Source organism: Geospiza fortis, unplaced genomic scaffold, assembly GCF_000277835.1.
Source record: "Geospiza fortis unplaced genomic scaffold, GeoFor_1.0 scaffold78, whole genome shotgun sequence".
In the NCBI taxonomy this organism is placed as follows: domain Eukaryota; kingdom Metazoa; phylum Chordata; class Aves; order Passeriformes; family Thraupidae; genus Geospiza; species Geospiza fortis.
In genome coordinates this window covers 695,854-702,309 of record NW_005054339.1, presented here as the reverse complement: position 1 = coordinate 702,309, position 6,456 = coordinate 695,854, and the positions used below count along the sequence as shown (strand labels likewise).

At 48.3% G+C, this 6,456-nt stretch overlaps 1 long non-coding RNA gene across 1 annotated transcript in view; it reads right to left on the bottom strand.

Moving 5' to 3' along the window:
- The window catches only part of LOC115948012, a 10,263-nt gene extending 4,508 nt beyond the window's left edge, over positions 1-5,755 (bottom strand). Inside the window, exon 1 of the long non-coding RNA XR_004081870.1 lies at positions 5,684-5,755. This is a non-coding gene — a long non-coding RNA (uncharacterized LOC115948012). The remainder of the gene's footprint in view (positions 1-5,683) is intronic.
- Between the last annotated feature and the right edge of the window lie 701 nt (positions 5,756-6,456).

Sequence of the window (6,456 nt, the reverse complement as noted above, 5' to 3'; positions counted from 1 at the left end):
GGAAAGGAGCTGCCCTGGTGCCACTCTTTGCCTTAACAACCATGTGTGTGACCAGGGAGTCTCAGTCCCTGGTACATTGTTTCAGGATGATGATACTAAAAAGAAGTGTTACTGCTAATAAATGAAAAGTGACATCAACACCAACCCCTGCATATGGGCTGCTTAAAGAATTTGCAGTATTACATCTGTTCTAATAAACAAACTATCAGCTCCCATATGAAGAACACAAGAGTAGAAAGTGTATTGAAAAACAGAGAAAAGTTCTCTAACTTGTTTTATGGCTGCAGATTAACAATAAATCCAGGATGAATCTAGAGATTGAAGAAACAAATGTAGGTCTTACCAGCATTAATATGAAAAGTGCACTAAATTCTCTTCCCAAATCCTGATAATCCATTCATAGTCCTTATGTCTGTTGCATATCTACTCAAAACCAAGACATCTTTTATTATTAGTCATTTAATTGCTCATATCCTTCTCATCTCCTAAAAAACCCTCCTTTTTGTGCCACCCTTGTGTAAGGATAAACTTCAGGCTAATCAATTAAAATGCAGTGATGAAATGAACAAAACAAAACAAAACAAAAATCTCACTGCCTAAGAAATCTATAGCCTTTCTCCCTGTCCCTGGTAAAGCCCCAGGATCTCCACACTCTGAGGGGGGAGGTCAGCAGGTTTAACCATGGGGAGAAGAGCAGAGGCTGAGGGGTCCCTCAACTTCTCCATCAATAGCAAATACCTTCTGCTCTTTAAAGGGACAAGAAACCAGGAGCCAAGGGGTTCCCAGGAGCTGCAGGGCAACATCACAGTCAGAAAAGCCAGGCAGGCTGAGGAACAGCAAGCAGCATCACCAAGGATCCAGTCACCAGAGAAGCTCATGGCAATAAGGCACAGTGAAAGTTAAGGGGGGGGAAATAGACTGCAGCCCAGACCCAGCAAAACAAAGCAGGCACAGATCAAGACTAAGTGCCCAGAGTTGGGTTTAAATTGAGCCCCTGTGCTAAAGAGCAGGGCTGGGTGTGTGGGTGGATGTCCCAGGTGAGGCTGGTCAGGGCATTAGGGACACTGTGGCCCTGGCATCTGCAGCCCAACAGGGACAGTGTTGTCACACAGGGGAAACCCTCCCTGTATGAACTGTTATCAAAGTTAATTCCTTGGGGAAAAGCTCCCTGTAGCATTGAAAGGGAGGTATTGGCAGAGCACTGGCAGTAAAAACCTGTTCACATTGGTTGTGTCACCTTCCCTGCCTCACAGCAAATGGCAGAAAAGTAGAGCTGGTTATAGGCAAAGTGAGCAGCAGCCACCTGCAGGTCTGTGACCCAGCTCTTCTCCTGGCAGGAGGCTGCCTTGTCTCCTTGGAGTGTTGTAAAAGTTGGTTGTGCCCCTAATAAGGATCAGCCAAGAGATGCCGGCTGTGAATTTGCTAATGGGCCAGCACAAGGTAGTTAAATGATGCATCTACATCTGCTGGAGCTGTGGGTTTAACTTTGTCCCCCTCTGTGGGAGGTGTGAGCACTGTGGGAGTCTGGGGGTTCACTGCTGGCCTCATAGACATCACTGCTGTTGTGGGTGATTATTCAGAGTGAGCCTGGTTTTAGGCAACACCCTGCTCTGGGGATTGCCAGGAGAAGCTGTGTGACCTTTTCTAACAAGATATTGCCTTGTATTCATTTGTAAATTTTTAATTCTTTAAGTATAAAACTGCATCTTCTATGAGCAAAACACCCTCTCTGGATCTTTCTTCCTCCTGTTATACCATCACATCTTTGCTATTTTCTTTACTTTCCTAAAACCATAAACCTTCCAGCCTCATCTGGAAGAAGTGGTGCCCTGTTTCACCTTCTGCACCCAGTGTTTGAAATTGGAGTGTTGAAGGCTGAAGAGTGTTTCAAGTGAGCAGTGCTGTGCTGAGATATGCACTGACATTACAGCATTTCAGTACTGAAATCCTCCCCAGAGCAGCTCACCAGAGGGTTAAGAAAGCAAAGTGGCAGCTTTTCAAGCAGAGAGATCCTGCTTTGTCGAGACACGGAATCCCTTCTGGATTGGGCTAGTGCAGAGCAGGCAGAGGAAGTGTTCAAGTTGTTTCGTGTGGTGGGGTTTGCCTTGAGCTTGCCCGTGACTAAACTCCCTTGTTTCACTCCCTGCCCGGCCGTGGCTGGTTCTCAGCCCCTTCTAGCGGGGGAAGAAGGAGGCTGCAGGCCGAGTGTGGCAGTGCAGGTGAAATCCAGCCATCGTGCCGCTGATTAAATGCCCGTGGGGCTGGGGCACCACAAACCGAACAGGCTGCTCTGAGCTGGGGCTCCCTCGTGACTCCTTGACTAAGTCCTTCAGTACAAAGCTCAGCGATAGGTTGGGATATTAGAAAATGAGTGAACTTCTGTTTCTGATTTTCCACTTCTCTCAGGATGAATGAAAACAGCTTGTCAGCCCTGTCAGGTTTCCCATCCTGTAGTTGGGATGGGCTCCGTGTGAGGGACTGCCTGGAATGTCCCCTTTCTTTCACACTGGAACAATGCAGCAGCAAGCAAAGGGACCAGTGAATAGCACCTGGAACAAGCACCAAATGGAGAAATGAGGAATATCAGAGACTTGTAAAGGCATGAGGAAAAGGAGGCAACTCAGATGTGGTTAATGGTGAATGGTGGTGTGATGCAGAGCACTGTGTGACAGCCCTGGCCACAGAAGGTCTTCAGGGAGCACAAGTGGTGTCACCATGGCACACTGATGTCTGTGTCTCTTCAGTGGCTGTTGGCATAATAGGTTAGATTCCACATTTGAAAGAGAAGGATCTTCCTTCACCAGTAGGAGGAATTGTGGTGTCACTAGAGAGGAAATTGAGAAGAAATTGCTGTGATATATGGTCCCATCAAACCAAACATACTTGTGCCAATGGTGAGGTTTGATTCATTAATCACTTTGTATAGGGTGTCATATGCTGACTTGTATTTGCTCAAGTTGCAGAGTGAAATTCAGACCTGATCATCTCACGGAGTGTCTGGACTGCACCTTGATAAAAATGTGCTGTTTCTAAGCTTTTTGTCACAGGCTTTCCTGTGAAAACCTGGTCAAACCTTAGGATGAAAGAATCCAGAGGTATTCTGGTGTCAGGGTGCTGAAGGCAAAGCTGAGTTATCCTCATGTAAATGGGATATGCATTTTTCTCTTGCTCTGGAGGGAGCCTTCAGAGAGTCTTGTCCTCTGGCTGAGTAGTTCAGGAGATGCTTCTCTAACTTCCATGGAAAGCTATTGAGAGGGGATTTTAGCTCCCTATGTGTTTTATTGATTATACATTTCAGAGCATTTAATCAGGGCTGTGGAGTCCTTTTCAAATCCTTTGTACCTTTTTTATAGATCCTGTTATGGGAAAGAAGGCCCAGAGTATTCAGAACAGTACTGACCTCCCAGTCAGGACACTGAGCATCAGTGCACCAGAGCTACTTGATTGACACTTTTATCTGGGCACAAAACTCAGGACTGAGGTCTGCATGCATTGAGATCAAACCTGGTGTTCTGATCAGAATAGTCATGGAAGGTACCACTTTGAAAGTGCCTTTTCCAAGTGGAATAAAACTTCATAAATTGTGCTCTGCTGGACAAGAAGAACACAGCCAAGTGCAGAAGTGCTCATGGTTATAAGAGAATCAATTAGGGCATGGTGATGAATAATGCATGTGCAGCTTAGGAGAGATGGATGACATGGGTTTTATTTTTGTACTGTTAATTGAGAGTGATTCTAGGACAGAAAAAAGCACAAAAGGAAGATGGGGAGATTCTGGCCATAGTGTAAGAAGCTGGAGGCTCATCAACAATGCTTCCTGTCCATTAAGCTGTAAAAAACTCAGGAAGAGGAATTGTACTTATGTCCTCTACAGCTCCTAATCCATGTAACTGATACTGCCCAAGAACCCCATTCAGACTGTAAATGATATGAGCATTTAAAGAGTCAGAAGTTGAAGCTCTTGCTTTGGAATCTGATGGCCTTTCCTGTATTAAGACAATGTCTGCCTTGCTCTTTTGGGATCCAGTTGTAGGACATCAATCAGTCAGCTTTATTTACCCTAGAGGTGCGGCTGTGCTGTTCCTTGGATATGTGCAGGGGTCTCCAAAGGACACCCAGTGCCCTGGGGTGTTCTGGAAAGCCAGGGACTCAGGTGGGGAATGTTCTGTAGCTGTTCACATATTCTACCCCCACATACTGATCTGCAGGCCAAAATCAACTGCTCTTCAGATCTTATGGGTCTCCCCTTGGATCTGTGCACAGGTTGGGTTTAAAAAGCTGAGTGTCAGCTCTGAGACTGAAACAGAGCCTGGCAAAGCAGGAGTGCTCCATGTCCCTTTACCTTGGTGCTTCCCAACACCCAGCTACAGGAATTTCCCAATACTTGGATGCCTGCCCAGCTCAGGGCAAAATCTGCTCCAGGTGCCCCGTTGTATTAGGCTGAGACATAGGACATGAGGGAAGGGCAGGGGTCACATGTTGTGGTGAGCACCCAGCCACTGGCCTGAGGAGCAGTGTTGGCTGTTTGTAGGGCTCTTCTGTTGATGGCTGATGTGTGAAAGGCTGCAAAAGCACTTGGGGGGTTGTGTAGGTGGTTGCTCCACTGAAGTTATGGGGCAACCACTGATCCCACCTGGAAGATTTCTGACCATTTCTTTATTTGCTTATTCTGGGAGGAGTCATTGCTACAAACTAATCCTCCACCAGAGATGGTAAAGGACAGCTGGTACCTGTTTAAAGAGCCAGACCTGTTGTGTGTGGTGGGACTTGAGGGTATTTCCTTGAGAAGTAACACCTGAGTTTGCCACCCCAGTTCTTTCTGGATGGTGCAACTCCAGCCTCAGAGTTGCAAACCAGCAGTCATAACCCCGCTTGCTGCTGGGACTGAGTGCCTTTGGTGGCATCAGGCGGTGTCCCAAGGCTGCAGCACGAGCTGCCTGCTGGGGAAGTGTGGCAGATGTGGAGCTGTGTGGAGGGATGAGCTCTGCAGAGGGACTGTGCAGGCAGCTCCCTGTGCAGACCCAGCCCATGGTGTCCACCAGGCGATATGGGTGTCCCACTGCAAAGATTTGTGGGCTGTGAAAGATACATGGTATCTTGTGGGTGAACATCTACAGAAACCAAGAATAGCTTTCTGGGCTTTCTGTTTTCTTTTAGAAATAAGGAGGAGGTGCTTAGCTGCTGGAGTGCTCAGAGAACTGGCCTGTGAAGCAGCCACCCTTAGCTGGGCTGTGCTTGTCCGCGTTGCTGTGGGGCAAATGCCTGGAGCATAGCACATTAAAATCCCATAAAAACTCCTCTCTGTTCTGCTGGGGGCATTCTGCCTGCTTTAACTTGGACTTGTTCTGTTGCTTCTGAGGTCTCTGCCACCATCCCTCTCTCTGAAGGCCTCCCCTGTGTGACAGGCGGAGGCATGGAAGGAAAATCTGGACTTTCATATCAGGTTTATCAGCAGAAGGTCCCATAGAGGATTTGGATATGTCTAGATGGGCAGAAGGGTAAAGGTTTACTGCGATCCCTTTGTGCCTTTGCCAAGTACCCTGGGGCACACAGTTTGTGACATAGCTCTGTGGTACAGTGGCCTTTTTATTTTGGATCAGCTCTGGCTTCTCCAAAACCCAGGAGGCCCCTGAAGGACTCACAGTTGAGTTACACTGATGATGCTCAGGTTGCCAGTACATACCCAGTCCCAGATGCCAGTCTCCCACTTGTATTTTTCTTGCTCCGGATATTTGAGCACGGGGAGCCAGACAGGCACTTTCTCAGCTGGACTTGTGCTTTTTGTTCCCTGTAACAGATGAAAACACAGAACTCAGGCTGCTGTGCAGGCTGAGCACCTCGGTGTGGTGTCAGTAGACTGTCCTGGCAGTGACAGAGGCCATGGGCACACTGGGCTCTCAGTCTGTGGGACCACAGCCAGCCCATGGAGATGAGCAAGGAACTCACCTTTTCCTCAGCACTCATATCTGAAATGCTGCCTTCACTTTTGGATACCCCTGGTATGTGAGATTGAGTTTTTAAGAACCTTGGTGAGGCTGCAGACAGGCTGGGGTTTAACAGGCTGAGGGAAGTGGGAATGCGGAGCTGGAGGAGGTTTGGGTGGGCTCAGCAATGGTTGCCCAGTGCCTGTGGGCAGGGTATGGAGGCAGCAGAGCCAGGCTCTGGCAGGAGAACAGGGAGTAGCAGTGGTGAATATAAACGGGTCCTGTATCACTGGGAACGAGAAATAATAAAGTTCTCTCCTGTGACGATCCCAGCTCTAGAGAAGGGGCTCGGAGCGGGATGGGTTTTTATGCATGTGGAGGGCTTTAACCCTGAGGGGCCAAGGCCCGGAGCTAAGCTAAGCTCCTCATTGTCCCTGCCCGGAGGAGAGGCCCCCGAGGCTACTTAGCCTTAATGACCACGGGTCCCTGTGGCTAATAAGCCGCTTTCCGCGGGCGGTGGGGGGTTGCCCCT